The sequence below is a fragment of the Protopterus annectens genome, chromosome 7.part0 (assembly GCF_019279795.1).
Source record: "Protopterus annectens isolate FY-2018-M chromosome 7.part0, PAN1.0, whole genome shotgun sequence".
In the NCBI taxonomy this organism is placed as follows: Eukaryota; Metazoa; Chordata; order Ceratodontiformes; family Protopteridae; genus Protopterus; species Protopterus annectens.
The window spans coordinates 1,438,549,129-1,438,567,980 of record NC_056739.1 but is presented as its reverse complement, the minus strand read 5'-3'; positions in this window follow the sequence as shown (position 1 = coordinate 1,438,567,980).

The following is an 18,852-nucleotide window of genomic DNA, read 5'->3' as shown; positions in this document are numbered from 1 at the left end:
ATTTACGATCTCCCATCCACTCATCAAGATTTCTCTTGAAGAGAGTCAGTGAGGGGCTCTGCCTAATATGAACTGGGATCTTGTTCCAAAGCATGGGAAGCATCTGGGTTATGAATCTATCCCTCCAGCATGTCCTATTCATACTTGTGCCAAGGTTTAAGTCTTTAGCTCTCGTGGTCCTGATGGATTTGGATTTTTTGAGGTGGAGCATGTCCATCAGATCCTGATTGGACATGGCCTTGTACGTCAGGCAGAGATCACCTCTGAGCAGACAGTATGCTACTGACTAGAGCTGAAGTTTCTTTAGTCTGGCAGAATAAGACATATGTTGGAGACCCTTGATCCTCTTGGTGAGGTACTTTTGTGGTCTCTCCAGCTGTTGCAAATGCCGGGTGAGGTACATACCAAATGGGGCATTGTACTCAATCATGGGTCTGATGAGGGAGGAGTATAGGGGTACAATGACATCCTTGGATCTGGATGTGAATCCCTTCATGATGAGGTGTGCAAGGTAGAATGTTTTTCTAACCACTTTGGCAACGTGAGTGTCAAATGAGAGGTCGCTGTCGACTTGGGTCCCTAGGTCTCTGATTACTTTTTCTGTACTCAGTGGGTTGCTGTCTATGTGATAATTTGTGGGTACTTTGTTTTTCCCAAAGGGGATGACTATACATTTTTTGGCATTTAGTTTAAGGCCGTGACTCCGGCACCAGTTGTCCATTTCTGTGAGGCCTTTTTGTAGGATGTATGTGTCCACTGGTGTATCGACTATGGTGCCTAGTTTGCAGTCATCTGCGAACTTTGTCAGCCACAGCCCTCCCATGTTTGCTTTAACATCTGAGAAATAAATGCCGAACAAGAGGGGTCCCAGGACCGATCCTTGTGGGACACCACTTGTGACTGACTTTGAATCTGACATTGCTCCAGCGATTTTAACTTTATGGGTTCTGTCCTTTAGCCAGTTTGCAACCCATCTAGTGACATAAGGGTTTACATTTAAGCTGTTGAGCTTATCTATGATGCCTGAGTGGGGTATTGTGTCGAAGGCCTTAGCCAAGTCCAGGTAGGCTGTATGGACTGCTTTGCCCTCATCAATGGCTCTAGTGACTGTTTCGAAAAAGTCAACCAGGTTCAAGAGGCAGGATCTGCCCTTTACAAAGCCGAACTGGGTGGGGTCAAGTGTCTGTAGGTCCCCTATGTCTCTGTTTATGAGTTCCATAATGATTCTTTCCATAGCTTTGCAGACCAGGCTGGTTAAGCTTATGGGGCCGTAGTTTCCAGGGTCTGTAGAGGCACCCCCTTTGTGGAGTGGGACCACTGTTGCTGTACGCCAAATCATACAAACATAACACAAAATGTATTTTTTGAGACCGGCACATCCAAAACGTAATGTAAGCAATTCTAAAAAATACATGCATTTAATGGTTATTATTAAAATAGCACAGTAGTAATAATAGAATAATAATAAGGGCCATTCATGATAAGCTAAGAACAAGTAAAAGGTCTAACCTAATATGTATCGAGAAATAAAATTTTATACAGTTTGATGTAAATGCAAAATGCACTAAAAATTTAAAAATATGTGCACTACAAATTAATGTTAGCACGTGATAACAAAAATCATATAATAGCATTCATAAATAGAGTGTGAAAACGACTTAGAACTGTGTTCAAGTAAATAAATATGTTATATGAACATGTTATGTAAACAATAATTAGCAGTAACATGATACAAATTACCAAACAATTATAATAGAGGGTTTACGAACATCTATACTACATTAAGAAAGGTAAACTAGAGAACGCACTAGCCAAATGCATATCTGAGTTCCCCCACCATAAATTTTTATTTAAGGCGGTAGATTGTGTTCAAAGTGATGGTCGTGGGGGCCCTGATTCTGTATGTTTAGAAATACTAGAACTGTATTGGCAACTCCGTAGTAATGCATGTTTATTTCCAGGCCTTAATGAGACTTGCTCCCTATACCCCATTTTGAAAATGAAGAGTATGACCAGATAATTGTTTGGTAATTTGTATCATGTTACTGCTGATTATTGTTTACATAACATGTTCATATAATATATTTATTTACTTGAACACAGTTCTAAGTCATTTCCACACTCTATTTATGAATGTTATTATATGTTTTTTATCACGTGCCAACATTAATTTGTAGTGCACATATTTTTAAATTTTTAGTGCATTTTGCATTTACAGCAAACTGTATAAAATGTTATTTCTTGATGCATATTAGGTTAGACCTTTTACTTGTTCTTAGCTTATCATGAATGGCCCTTATTATTATTCTATTATTACTACTGTGCTATTTTAATAATAACCATTAAATATATGTATTTTTTTTTAGAATTGCCTACATTACGTTTTGGATCTGCCGGTCTCAAAATAATACATTTTGTGTTATGTTTGCATGATTTTTAACTACATAGTGTTAGTGGTCTCAGCTCTTTACTTTTAATGGTTTCTTTTTAAATGACCAATTATTTTAAATTTTTAATTTTAATTGTATTAATTAGTGTTGTCCTATCACATGCAGGACTGGGTCCTTGTGACTATGATTACAGGTAGGGATTGTTTGTCTGAAGAAGTCCCACTATTTAGTGGGACGAAAAGTGCTTCATATGTATTGATGTTAAATAAATAGTCATTTGCTTTTATTACTTCTGGAACTGCGTTTACTGTTTACTGTTGAAACCGTGTGTTGTTGGATTCAGAGTGCAACTCTCAGCATTTTTTTTGTGAATTTCCTATGTGTAGCAGTCTGATATCTGCCTGGCTTGCTATCACATATGATGACACATGATGGTGTACAGCACACATGCACCTCGTAATGCATGACATATGTACAAAGGTTGACAGAGTTGTAGCTGGAATCACATACACAGGGCCAATATTTACATGTTGCTGTGTTAACCTTATACATGTACTGTCGTAATAGGGTTTGTTGCAACATGTGCCCTATGAGGGATATGAAGTCAATAACTGTCAGGGCTTTCACCATCTTCAGACTGCAATCCTCACACTACCTTCTGCAGTTCACAAATATGTGTTTTGTGGGTAACACATGACACCAAGGGCACAACACACTGCCCAGTCTGCAGACGACCCTGCAGATGTGGATTCCTCATTAACACAGTACTGACCATGGCAGGTACTACAACATGTAGGACAGCCATATCCACACACATACTGTTAATCCAACATTACTTCAAATGCAGTATAGCGGCACTTACAGTCTGTAGTCAGGCCAGGCACATCCCCCTCCTGTGTGTTGCCCTGTTTCCACAGTGTAAGTTGTTAGAGGTAAATCACCAATCCATCTGGGTTGCATTTCGCCAAACAACACTTCTAGTTCCTGTCCACAGTGGATGTAAAGGGCCAACACCAAAATGATGTTCCTAGATATTAGATTGTGTTACCATGCAATCGACTATGGGAATGTTGCCACAGCTGTTCCACATGCACTCAGCTAGAGGAGGACTGCAATTGGTGCAGAGGCCATCAGCTGATCATGACCATCTCTTACAAAACACAAGCTGCTGCCTAGCAAAGCACGTGTACATCCTACATCCACCAGAGAGGGTGTCGGTGGGACAGACAGAGACAAAGTATGTCAGGGAAGGTGTGGGTGAGTAAAATGTAAGCATGTTTGTGTCACACACCTACCAGTACGGGGTTTCAAATACCTGACTGCTATGCATAGCTATCACATGTGTATGCAGTTATTGCATGCACCACATAGTTTACATGTTGGTGAGCTGTCCTGATGTATATGTGCTGGTGAGTGACATCTGCAACACTGTTGCAGTACAGTAGTTATAGCACATGAGCCTGTCCACATGAACAGGTGTCAGCATCAACACAGCCACACTCTGTAAGGGACTCATACACATTGCCACACTTTGCAGGGTAATGAATACACTTCCTAACCAGTTACCTTTTCACAATACAGTAATGCGTATGTATGAATTGGCCCACAGGGGTTATCCTGGGGTTCTATGGTCAAAGGGTATGTGACAGTGTATGACATTAGAGAGAATACTTCAGTATGACACTGGGTGTTGTACTGGGTGTGATTGTGGTCAGAAGCATCATACACCACACACACAAACACAGGGTGCTAGTACCAGCGTGCATGTGTGCATTGCTTCATGGGTATGTAGTGGTTGATGGTCCCAGATGGCTGTACAAGGCTAGGTGAGGGGTAAACCTTGGCACCAGGCCACATGAGAATGGTCTGTATTATGGCTAAGGGGTGTAGTGTCTGGAATGGACCACACAGGTGAGTATAGTTTACACCATCCAGTCTCCTGGGTTACTATTGTGTGTGGCCAGTGCTGTGGAATGCTTGGCATGTATGTGTTCTATACGCCATGACATGGATGGTGTTTGGGATGTGAACACGTCCCACATTCATGTACAGTAGCATGTGGAAGTGTACCTGGTTTGTCTGGACCATGTTGTTTACACAGAATGTAATCATCAGATGTGACAGTCCTGCCCTCATGTGGCGGGGCCAGGTAATAGACAGCTGGTTGATCCTGCACTTACATTGGTAGCATGCTACAGGTATTCCCTGGTGTCAGTAGGATATGTCCATACAGGGCATGTGTGTAAGGCATGGTATGTCCTTTGTGGATCACATTTGATGGAACCCAAGTTGTTGCAGGCAACCGGTGGGTAACATACTGAAGGCGCACTGTTTGCAATTAGGTGCCTATCGTACTGCTGGACAGGGTGCCATGACCTCTGTAGACCACTACATTCACACCATTGTTACTATCAGTCGCCAATATGCAGTGTACTACACACATCTTGGTTGTTGCCTCGCCATGTGTGTGTGTGTGTGTGTATGAGACATGGGTTGAGAGTTTGCTCTGTGTAATACTGGGGTTGCTAACTGTGATTGCCTGGCCTTGTTGTCACATGTATGGATATGGATATGAATCCCAGCCTCTCAGCTATTTCACAGCTGCTTTCCCTGTACTGTGGACATTGTGATATGTACTAGGGCCACCATATAAGAAAATTGCCAAACCTGCTACACACTGGGCCCAGGTGTCACACACGCACACCTGCCTCCATACAGGTTATGAGGTACAGACACACACACACACACACACACACACACACACACACACACACACACACACACACACACACACACACACACCTGTCATGTCCAGGAGTAGAACCCCAACCTAACTAGTTTATTCCACTACAACACTATGCAGTTAAAGTATGTGCCACAGTGATTACTGCAGTGTTTTTTCCCCAAAGGTGTATATCACATTGGCTGACATCAGCAGGATTGCCAAAGTAGGGCATTTGACATGTGCTGAGTGTGACTAGCCTAAAATGCATTGCTCCCTACACAGACAGTGGAACACACACAAAACATCCAGAACTGCCATGGGTGGGTATAGAACCCTACTAGGGTTCTGAATCATACTACAGCAGTACGCAGTTATGGCATGCGTTATGAAAATTACTAGGCTACAACCTTCCCAGAGGTGTATTACTAGGTGGATGACATCAGCTGCCTTGCAAAGGTTGAACATTTGGATTGTTGGAAGTGTGGCTAGCTTAAAAAAACATTGCTCTCTACACAGCCAGACAGACAGACACACATTTGCCATGTCTGTGGAATAGAACTCCTATCTAACTAGTTTATCACACTACAGCAGTACACACTTACAGGATGCACTATGGAGATTATTGGGTTGCAGCTTCCAAGAGGTGTATTATTAGGTGGATGACATCAGCTGCCTTGCAAAGGTTGAGCATTTGGTTTGTTGGGAGTGTGGCTAGCCTAACAAGGCATTGCTCTCTACACAGACAGATAGACACACAGACATACTGTTGCCAGGTCTGGTGATAGAGCTCCTACCAAATTAGCTTATCACACTACAGTGGTATGCACTTACAGGATGCACTACGGAGATTACTGGGCTGAGCTTCCCAGAGGTGCATTACTAGGTGGATAACATCAGCTGCCTTGCGAAGGGTGAGCATTTGGTTTGTGGGGAGTGTGGCTAGCCTAAAAAGAATTGCTCTCTAAACAGACAGACAAACACACACACACACTCACCATGTCTAGGGATAGAATTCCTACCTAACTAGTTTATCACACTACAGCAGCACACACTTACAGGACATGCTACAGAGATTACTGAGCTGCAACCCTCCCAAAGGTGTATTTCACATTGGATAACTTCAGCGGGCTTGGCATAGTAGGGCTATGGGGAGGGCAGTGTGTGTGCATGGGCCATTATCCATTCAGGTAGGGGTTGACACGCCACATGTAGACACACACAGGGTCATATTTTACAGGTACGTGTATACAGTTGCTAGATGACTACTTCCTTGTATATTCATGTTGCACAGCTGGCACATGCACCACATGGTCTGTAATGCTGACAGATACTGGTGGCTAATATCTGCAGTGAGTGACATCTGCCCCTCATGTTTTTTGGGCCCTTTGGCTGTGTGCTGTGTGGGACAGGCCTGGAGGGCTCCTTGTCACAGTAATCCTCTTCCACACATCTATGTCCCTCTACTTTTGGCTTATTATAGTGTGTTGTCCTTACATATATGTCTGTATTCCTAACCACTGTGTGTGCAAGGCATGAATGGTGCATACTGATGGGTGTCTGCAGTAATAACTGTCAGATATGTCTGGTCCACTGGTGTTTGCAGACATGGTCATCATGTATTTGTGTGAACATGCCCAGTATGACCTTTCAATATGTTGTTGCCTTATATTGCCTTCATTTCTCTTAAGTGTATGAGCATGCCCAGTATGGCCATCTGTATTTCATGTGTGGGTCAGGTCCAGGTAGTTTGTACTGCAGTGCTGACCTTTGTGTTGTACACCAACAGGTAGCATGCTGTCTCTGCAGGTTATCCATCCATCATTTGGCATTGACCGTTAATACATTTCTGCATAGCAGGGAGGCACACCTGACTGCTTCTACAGCTCTACACAGGACTAGGAGGGGCACACCTGACTGTTACTATATTTCTATGTAGGTTGGGGGAGGGCACACTTGACTATTTCTACATTTCTACACAGGATTGGGGGTGGCACACCTGACTGTTGCTATATTTCTACATAGGATGGGGGGCACACCTGACAGTTGTACACATTTGCTGGGACTGTACTGGTATGTTGGGGTACTCCATTTCAGTCTGTGGTCTTACCTATCGTGTTGGCTAGAGGCATACCAGTATACTACAGATCATGGCTTTGGTTGCCCTACATATTATTGTCTGACTTCCTACCCTTCAGAAATGACATCCCACTGCCTGCCCTGCTGTGGTCTATCTGTGTAGGCCTGAGGGGGGAGGTTAACCATAGCCATCATTCTGGGGTCATGGCACAGGCTCTATTTGGGTTTGTCTACACCTGTCCTGCTGCCTGACACTGTTGTTGGATATGTGAACCATCCTGATTGACATGTGTAGGTCGTATGGACACACATGTCGCTCAGCACATTTCCTGCAGTGGGTTTTGTCAACCTGTGTAGTACTGGCTACTATGGTGACTCCAGTATGTGTTACAGATGTCATGGTGCCACTAAGGGTGTCTACTGTCTGCTGCTATAACATCCAGCTTCCCATTTCCCTTGCATGCTCCCATACATACCATAGCTACAGGTAAGACACATTCTGCTCCATATGGCAATTGGTAGGTTGGTTGACTTACCTTGTGGGCGTGCCAGGCTTGCAGATGGTGCTGGTGGGCTGCCTATGTTGGATGCACATAGTTCTCTCCCTATACATGGTTGAGCACAGGTAGTGTCATATTTGGCATCCCTTTTACTGTATGTGTGAGTCAGAGAGAGGTGTCATTCCCTGGGTCCCTACTGTGTCAGTGCATGTGCTATGCATTGCCTCCTTGCCAAGGTCAGGGCATACTGGGCACACCTCCTTCTGCCTACTGGGGTAGGCTCAGGTTGTTCCTCCTCCAGGTCACTCTGTGCCTGTGCAGGCCTTGACATTAGTGAGGGGCTGTGTGGCCCTGCCCCATGCTGTTCCTGCTGCAGCTGTTTCCGCAGGATCATATTGTGTAGCATAGAACATACCATAACAATTTGGGTACATGTAGCTGGTGAATAGTGCAAGGCTTCACCAGATGTGTCCAGACACTGGATCCATGACCTGAGCATCCCAAACACATGCTCTATTATATGTCTGGCATGTGTGTGTGCCTCATTATGGCGTTGATGTTCAGGTGTGTGTGCATTTCTGATGAGTGTCATCAGCTACGGCTCCAGTGTGTACCCAGCATCCCCCACTAGGTGGCCATAAGGGATGTCCCCATTGACAAATCTCTGGTACAGCTGTGTAAGATGCCATATGTGGGAATTGTCATAGCTTCCAGGGTAGCCAGCACACACATTCAATATAATGCCCTGGGCATCACATACTGCCTGTCAGTTGATGGAGGGGATGCCCCTGTGGTTGATGTAGACCCTACCCTGCTCACCGGGTGGTGCTCTGATGCATATGTGCATGCAGTCTATAGCATCCACTACCCCAGGGTATTCTGCTATTTGGTGGAAGAGATGCATATTGCTGGTCAACAATTCAGGGTTGTTGAGGAAATATACGTGCTCACTGGCATGTGCTGTCATGGCATTCAGGAACTGGTGGAATACTCTGAATGCTGATGCCTGTTAGATACCCATGATATCCCCAGTTGTGCTTTGGGAGGTACCTGTGGCTAGTATACTAAGGCCTACACATACCTTGGTATCCACTGGGATGTGTTTCCCTTGGTCAGTGTGGTGTGACAGGTGTGGCTGGCACAGCTCAACACATTGCTGTAGGAGGTCTCTATCTACCCTATAGCGCTCCACTATCTCCAGCTCATGTAGCCCCTGGTAGGTTACCCTGGGTCTGTACATTCTTCTCTGTCTCCTCACTGTGGGTTGTTTGGCAGCAGTCACATCCTCACCACCCTCAGCCTCTTGCACATGTTGTTCTATGTTGCATGCTGCAGCCCTTCTCATTTTGTAGGTCTGTTAGTTAAAATGTCCCTGCTTGTATACACCGGCAGTGTAGACTGTGGGAAACACCAGAGGGGAAGGTGTTTGCACAGTTTATAGCAGTGTTCTGGGCTGGGCTGGTCTGCTGCCTGTGTAATTGGCTGATTCTGATAACATTTCACCTGCCAGCTAAGCTAATTCTCCTGGATTAACTTCCTACTGCTGTTTTCCCTCCCCACTGCCTTCCTGTTTAAGCCTGTGTGCACGCCACGCAAACAGAGTGCTCAAATGTGCACACACTGCTGCTATTTCCTGGTTTAACCTCTTTTTTCTTCCTGTACAACCCGATGCACACCATGCACACCCGCTTAGGCTTTGTAAAGACTGCTAGGTAGGTTTAGACACACCCCTTAGCTTAGCTGTGCTTAGCTAGGAGCAACCCTGAGCCACAGGGCTCCAATCCACTTACAGTATGCCTGACACACACCCCATGATGTCACCTACCTCCTAGGCTTGCAGCAAGCTATTCATACTCTTACACTGTTAGGACCTGCCTCACATAGTGGGGAAAACTGGGATTCACTATCCTTTCCCTCATTTGCATAGGACTGCCTGCTAATGCATAGTTACATGTCTCACACTGAGCCTCCCCCCTTAGCAACCACCACTCACTGGCCATGTTGTCTTATGCCTGCCATTGACTTGCATGGCAGAATACTGATTTTTGTTAGAATGCTTTATTTATGTTTGTTATGTTATTTTCCCCCCAATCATGTTTGTGCCCGCTACCATACGCTTAAACAGCTGGGAGCGGCTAATAGGAATTAAAAGTTGATTTTTTAAATTTTTGTACTATTTGCAATGCCAGTGGCTTATACTTGGCCATTGGCATGCTTACTACATGATATGCAGCCTTTATTTGGGGCTGTCTTAGCGCCATTTTGGATTTTGCAGACATGTACTCGGTTAATAACCAAGTACATTTCTGCTGATTGCACTAGTCCTGCACAGACGGTCGCAAGCTTCCTGGATCGCAAATTCACCTCATTTGCATGGATTTCTCCAGCAAATGAGGGGATTTGCATACAAGGGCTTCGTCCGTGCAAGAATGGTGCAGGAGCATTTGTGCATGCCCTTGCAGGCTGTTCCTGCATCACACGGCGGACATATTGCCTGCTTGGGCTCCTGCACCGATCTTGCACGCCATGCAAGCTTTAGAGAATCTGGGGGTATGTTCCCTGTACTATCTTGTACAATTCCTTAGATTTCAACACTTGCAGTCGAAGAAAATGCTGAAAATTCATACATCTGCCTTTACAGACAGCAACTCAAACTATTACTAATCATGTAACAGATTTATCTCAGAAAATATTCATTAAGATGGGGGCTCCAAGCCAAGATGGTAGACTACTAGCAGCATCTCAGTGAAACTCTCCAGGTTTTTAAAAACTCTGACAGGATTTGATGGCCTTGAGATATATTGTAGAATGTTTTCAACAACTTATTTTTTTTTTTATCAATCTTTGGATTCCAAAATTAATTAGTTTTTGGAATCTCTTGTCAGTATTTTAAACTAACATATTTCTACAATCAATTTGAGTCACTCCAGGGGTCTCTCACAGGAAGACTCTATGAAGAATAGACTTCAAGCTTTTGTTACCAAAATTCAGGAAATTTCTCTTAAAACTGAAAAATAAAACATTAAAATAGACAACATTAAAGATGATTTTAACAAAACAAAACTCTTCTAAAGGATATGATTAAACAACAAATATCAAAATTAATGGAATGGAAGAAGCTTTCAATGATATAGGTAGAATGTTTAAAAAAGGGGAATCTCAAACAGGATTCCTTCTTAAACAAAATAACTGGGAGGTGTCTAAAGTCAATTGAATAAAGCCTACACTAACACCCAGATTCAGCAAGCCCCTCACCGTGTGCAAGAATAGTGCAAGAGCTCCAGCAGACAATATGCCTGCCGTGTGATCCAGGAATAAGCTGTTGGGATGTGCACAGATGCTTCTGCACTAGCCCTGCACTAACTCAACCCCTGTATCCAAATTACCCCATTTGCAGGTGAAATTCATGCAAATGAGGTGAAATTGCGATCCATGAATCTGAAAGCCAGCCATGCAGGACTAGTGTAATCTGCAGAAATGTACTCTATCAGTAACCGAGTACATTTCTGCAAAGTACAAAACGGAGCCATGACAGCTCCAAATAAAGGGTGGATATTATGTAGAAAGCATGCCAATGGACAAATATATGGCCATTGGCATGGAAAAAAGGGGCAAAAAAAAAATCAACTTTTATTTTTTTTTTTAGCCGATCCCGGCTGTTTAAGCGTAGGGCAGTTGTGCGCAAACAGGATCGGGCAAAAAATAAAATAAAAACCCTAAAATAAGCATTCTAGCCAAAATCACTATTTTGCCATTATACTCAATGGCAGGCAAAATACAACATGGCCAGTGAATAGTGCTTGCTAAGTGGGGAGGCTCAGTGCGGGACCTGTAACTATGCATCAGCAGACATTCTAATGCAAATGAGGGGAATGATACTGAATCCCAGATTTCCCCTGCATGCTAGTCAGCACCCAACAGTGAAAGAGCAAGAATAGCTTGGTACAAGCCTAGGAGTTAGCTGACATCATGGCGGGGGGGGTGTATCAGGAAATCTGTAAGTGGACTGGAGCCCTGTGGCTCGGGTTTGCCCTTAGCTTAGCAGAGCTAAGCAAGGGAGTGTGTCTGAGGCTGCCTAGCACGCTTTACATTGCCTAAGCGGGTGTGCACGCTGCGCAATGGGTTTTAAATGGGGAAAAAGTAAACCAGGAAGTAGCAGCTCTGTGCAAATGTGAGCACTGTGTTTGCATGGCGCTCCCCTGGGATTAAACAGGAAGGCAATGGGAAGGGAAAACAGCAGTAGGAAGGTAATCTAGGAGAACTAGCATAGCTGGCAGGTGAAATTTATCAGAATCAGCCATTTACACAAGCAGCAGACCAGCCCAGCCCAGATCCCTACTATAAACTATGCAAACACTTTTCCCTCTGGGTTTTCCCACATACTCTATACCACTGGTGTATACAAGCGGGGAACTTTTAACAAACAAAAACAAAAAATGATAGGGGCTGCAGCAGCTATCAGACATCAACATGTGGAAGAGGCTGAGGGTGGTGAGGATGAGAATGCTGTCAACCATCCCACAGTGAGAAATGAAGAAAGGTGTACAGACCCAGGGTAACCTACCAGGGGCTACAAGAGCTGGAGGTAGTGGAGCACTATAGGGTGGACAGGGACCTCCTACAGCAAATTGTTGAGCTGTGCCAGCCACGCCTGACACCCAGAACTAACAGAGGGGGACCCATCCCAGTGGATACCAAGGTATGTGTAGGCCTAGGAATACTAGCCACAGGTACCTTCCAAATCCCAACTGGGGATATCATGGGGATCTCACAGGCATCAGCATCCAGGGTATTCCAACAATTTCTGGATACCATGTCAGCACATGCCAGTGAGCATGTATATTTTCTCAAGACCCGTGAGGTGTTGGCCAGCAATATGCACTTCTTCCACCAAATAGCAGAATACCCTGAGGTAGTGGGTGCTATAGACTGCATGCGCATATGCATCAAAGCACCAACTGGTGAGTGGGGTAGGGTCTACATCAACCGCAAGGGCTTCCCATCAACTGCCAGGTCATGTGCTATGCCCAGGGCATTATAATGAATGTGTGTGCTGACTGCCCTGGAAGCTATCACGATTCCCACATCTGGCATTTGATGCAGCTGTACTAGAGATTTGCCAATGGGGACATCCCTTACGGTCACCTAGTGGGGGATGCTGGTTATGCACTGGAGCCGTGGCTGATGACATCCATAAGAAATGCACACCACCCAAACAAGAACTCCATAATGAGGCACACGCACAGACCAGAATTATAATAGAGTATGTGTTTGGGATGCTTAACTCATGGTTCCGGTGCCTGGGCACATCCGGTGGAGCCTTGCAGTACTCACCAGATACATGAACTCAAATTGTCATCGTATGTGCCATGCTACACAATATGATGCTGTGGAAACAGCTGCAGCAGGAACAGCTCAGGGCAAAGCCACACAGCCCCCAACCAATGCCAAGGCCTGCACAGGCACAGAGTGACTCGGAGAAGAACAGCAGGCAGATGGAGGTGTGCCCAGTATGCACTGGTCTTGGCAATGAGGCAATGCATAGCACATACAATGACACAGTAGGGACCCAGGGAATGACACCTCTCTCTGACTTGCACGTACAGTAAATGGGATGTCAAACATGACACTACCTATGCTCAACCATGTATAGGGAGTGTACTATGTGCATCCAACATAGGCAGCCCTCCAGCACCATCCTCAATACTGGCACACCCACAAGGTGAGTCACTCTCCTTACCAATTGCTGAATGGAGTAGTATGTGTTGTAACTTGTATCTATGGTATGGATGTGAGTATGCAAGGGAATCGGGTGGCTGAATGGGTTGCCAGCAGATAGTAGACACCTATAGTGGCAGCATGAGATCTGTAACAAATACTGGTGTCACCATAGTAGCCAGTACTACACACAATGACAAAACCCACTGCAGGAAATGTGCTCGGCCACATGTGTGTCCATATGACACACACTTGCCAGTCAGGGAGGTTCACATACCCAACAAGTCTCAGCCAGCAGGACAGGTGTAGACAAACACAAACAAATGCTGTGCTATGGCCTCTGAATGATGCCTATGGATAACCTCCCCCCCAAGCCTACACAGACAGACTACATCAGGTCAGGCAGTGGCATGTTAGTTCTAATGTGTAGGAAGTCAGAAACTAATATGTAGGTCAATCAAACCTAAGACATATAGTACACTGATATGCCTCTAGTCAGCATGATAGGTTAGAATAGAGAATGAAATGGAGTACCTGACATACCAGTACAGTCATAGCAAAATATGTACAAGTGTCAGGTATGCCCCCCCAATCCTATGTAGAAATGTAGACGCAGTCAGGTGTGCTCCCCCAATCCCATATATAAATGTCGAAACAGTCAGGTGTGCCCCCAAATCCTATGCAGAAATGTAGTAACAGCCAGGTGTGCTCCCCCATTCCTATTTAGACATGTAGTAACAGTCAGGTGTGCCCCCCTCCAATTCGATGTAGACATGTAGTAACATGTATGTGTAGGTATAATACCAGTGGAGCACAGATTACCTGAGGTGGCCAAGGTAGCAGGATAGCTTGGAGCAATATGCAGGTATGTGTGTGTTAGGTTGGTGTGTGTTTCATATTGTGTGTGAGTGGTCACTATGTATGCATGTTGATGTTTCATCTGGTGGCCATTGTCCACTACTGCCAATGACAGGGCCAAGTCCTCACAACCGCAGTGCCAAAGACAAATCACCCCAGTGTAACACATGCTAGCAGTAAGCCATTGTAAATGTATGGTGGTAATATGTGCCACCATCTGAAAGATGGACATAGCATGACTGTTGGGCTAAATATAGAAGCAGTACAGAGGGTAAAGTACCCCAGACATACAGTATATAATGTGTAAACATGAAATAGACACACCCTTGGAATTGTACATACAGGTACGCACCATATTATCTGGGCTTGTAGTAGGGTATACCAATGTCATCTGGCTGAACACTTGCAGATCACAAAGATGATAGCACTGATGTATTGGGAAATGGCTGATGTCCTTACACAAGATGGCATAACTGGAATGCCCCATGCATATCTGTGAGTCAGATGCAAGTAGTGTCCATAGCACACATGTGCCCAGCTCACCCAAACACCACCCACACGTACCTCTCTGGTCGTATCCCTGCTGTTGGTAATGGGTACAATATGACCCCCACCTGTGTATGGCAATAGCGAAAGAATGCATCAGTTACTGCAGGTGTCCCATGCAGGTTTGTCTCTAGCTGTAAGTAGCACCCTGCCAACATCCACACCACCTGATCAATACTGATAGAAAGCACTGGCATGAACACCTAGCACACCTACCCTGTCACCCCAGAGGAATATACTGTATGGCAGTCTGGGACTGTAGGACTGACAGAATGCAACAGCCTGCTACAGCTGGCCTGCATCACCACCAAATGGCCTACAGGCCTCTTCCAAAGGCCTGTGTCTCACACATACTGCCAATGCATGTTATGTCATAGACATCCAAATAACAACATAACACACTCCACATAAGCCATATGCAAGGCCATGTGGACAAACCACAGTAACATGTCTACCATGTTTATAACAGTGTAATGTTGTAGTGTGATATAATACTCTGGTAGGGGTTCTATTCCCACACATGGCAAGTGCGGATGTTTGTGTGTGCATTTCTTTGTCTGTGTAGGGAGAAATGCTTTTTAGGCTAGTCACACTCATTACAGTTCAAATGCCCTACTTTGGCAAGCCTGCTGATGTCATTCACTGTGAAATACAACTTTGGGAAAGGAGTAGCCTAGTAGTCTCTGTAGTGCGTCCTATAACAGTGTAATGCTGTAGTGTGATATAGTACTTTGGTAAGATATAGTACTTTGGTAGGGGTTCTTTTCCCACACTTGCAAATGTGGATGTTTGTGTGTGTGTTTCTTTGTGTAGGGAGCAATGCTTTTGAGGCCATTCACATTCACTATAACCTCAATTGACCTTCTTTGGCAAGCCTGTTGATGTCATTCCCAGTGAAATACATCTTTGGGGAAGAAGTACTCCAGTACTTTCTGTGGCACTTCCTATAACTGCATAATGCTGTAGTGTAATAAACTAGTTAGGTAGGAGGTCTAATCCCAGACATGGCAAGTGGCTGTGTCTGTGTTTGTCATTCGTACCCTGTGTGGAGGTGACTGTGAGTGTGTAACAACTGGACTCTTTGTGGAGCGGGTTTTGCAAATTTCTTATACGGTGGCCATATATGTCACAATGTCCACCTTACAATAATAACAGATGTGAAATAGCTGAGAGGCTGGGGTACCAATCCATACCCCTACATGTGACATCAAGGCCTGGCAAACAAATTTAGCAACCCTTGTATTACCCGGAGAACACTCTCAACCCATGTATCATACACAAACACACTTGCCTAGGTAACAACCACTATGTTGGTAGTACCCTGCATATTGCCCACAGATACTAACCATGGTGTGATTGCAGTTGACTACAGAGGGCATGGCACCCTCTCCATCAGTACAATAGGCACGTACATGCAGACAGTGTGCCTTCACTATATTCCTCAGTGGACAGCTGCAACACTTGTAGTGCCATCAAATGTGACCCATAAAGGACATACCATGCCTTAAACACATTCACTGTATGGACAGATGCCACTGACACCAGGGAATACCTGCATCATGCTATCAATATAGATACAGGGTCAACCTGGTGTCCATTACCAGTTCCTGCCACATGAGGCCAGGACTGGCACATCTGATGATAACAATCTGTGTACATAACATGGGCCAGTCACTGCTGGTACAGTTCCACATGTCACTGTACATACATGTGGGACGTGTGCACATCCCAGACAGCGTCCATGTCATGGACTAAAGAACACGTACATGGCAAGTATTGCACAGCATTGGCCACACACAGTAGTTACCCAGGTAACTGGATGGTTAATACAATACCCACCTGTGTGAGCCAATCCAGACACTACACCCCTGAGCTACACTGTAGACCATTGTCATGTGGCCTGATGCCAAGGAATACCCTTCACCTAGCCTTGTATAGCCTTCTGGCACAGTCAACCAGTACGCACCCTTGAAGCAATGCACACATGCATGTCAGTACTGGCACCCTTTGTCTGTGTGTGTGTGGTGTATGATGCTTTCGACCACATTCACACTCACTACAACTCCCATTGGCATACTGAAGTATGCTGTCTGATGTCAGACACCTTCACATGCCCTTTGCCCATATAACCTTTGGATAACCCCTGTGGTGCATGTGATACCTGTACATTACTGTATTGTGGCAAACTAACTAGTTAGGAAGTGTATTCCTGACCCTGCCACATGTGTCAATATGTGTGAGTCCCTGAGAGGGTGTGGCTGTTTTGTCGCTGACACCTGTTCATGTGGACAGGCATGTGTACTACACCTATTGTATTGCTACCATATCACTGTTGCAGATGTCACTGAACATCACATATACTTTTGGATAGCTCCTCAAACTGTAGGCTATGTGGTGCATGCAATGACTGCATAGACACGTGATAGCAATACATAGTCAGTCAGGGGTTTCAAACCCTGTACTGATAGGTGTGTGACACAAGCATACTTAGGTTTTACTCTCTCACCCCCTCCCTGACTTACTTTGTCTCTGTCTGTCTCTCTCACTCCCTCTCTGGTGGATGTGGAGAACTGCACCTGTTTTGGTTAGGCAGGAGCTTGTGTTTTGTAAGTGATGCTCATGATCAGCTGATGGCCTCTGCATGACTTGCAGCCCTCCTCAAGCTGATTGCATGTGGAACACCTGTGTTAACAATCCCATAGCTAATTGCATGGAAACACACTCCAATATCTAGGAACATCATGTTGGTGTTGGGCCTTTTCATTCACTGTGAGCAGGACCTAGAGCTGGTGTTTAGCAAACAGCATTACAAATGGATTTGGGATTTACCTCTAACAACATACACTGTGGAAACAGGCCAATACACAGGAGGAGGATATCCCTGACATGACTACAGAAGGTAAGTGTTGCTATTCTACGTTTGGAGTATTGTCGGTTTAACAGGGTGTGTGTGGATATTGCTGGTCTACATGTTTTAATACCTGTCATGACAGTGCTATGTTTTTGAGGAAATCCCCATCTGTACGGTTATCTGCAGAATGGGCAATGTGCGGTGCCTTTTGTTTCTTGTGTTACTCACAGAACACCTATCAAAAAACTGCAGAAGCATAGTGTGGGGATTACAGTCAGTACATGGTGACAGCCATGAGAGTTATTGACTTTATATCCCTCATAGGACATATGTCACAACAAACCCTGTTAGAACAGTAAATGTATGAGGTTATCATAGCAACATGTCAATATTGGCTCTGTGTTTGTGCCTCCAGCCACAACTCTGTCAACCTTTGAACATATGTCATGCAGTAAGAGGTGCATATGTTCTGTACACCATTATTTATTGACATTATATCTAACAAGCCAGTGAGATATCAGACTGCTACACATGTTATGTATAGTAGGGGTTGTGTTTAAGGATGTAACATGGGCATTCTGTGGTTGTGTGTACAGTACTGAGGTTTGTGTACTTATGGTGATTGTTGACAGTGTGTGTATTGCGAATATGTACCTTGGCCTGTGTACAGACTATGGTACATATGTACTATGTTCTTGGTCCTGTTCTATCTGATGTTACATGCTGCTCCAGTGTATGGTACCCTATCGGCTTACATGTTTGTAGAGCCAAACACACACATGTCCCATACCACAGACAGGCATCGGACCACACTGTGTAGCGGCCCAGTATATGTAGGGTTAATGTGTGAGTGGCACATATGAGGATGATGTTAATCAGACAGTCCATATACTGTAATATTAAGCTAGCTTACCATATGGGCTGTGGCTATGTTCACATTAGTTGTGGGTATGCACTTTCATTCAGGTGTCTGTTAATCTGTCCTGTGACATGCTTGTAGAGCCTGTTATATTTGCAGGTACATGTGTATTCCCTCATAAGAAATCTAGGCCAGTGTCGTGGCAGTCTGCCTGTAGTTTGTACAGTGCTTTGTTACATGCCTAGCAGCTTAGTGTACTTACCCAGTGTGATGTTATGTCCAGATATTTGCCAGATGTACTGCTGCTGGGCCACCATAACTGTCATGTA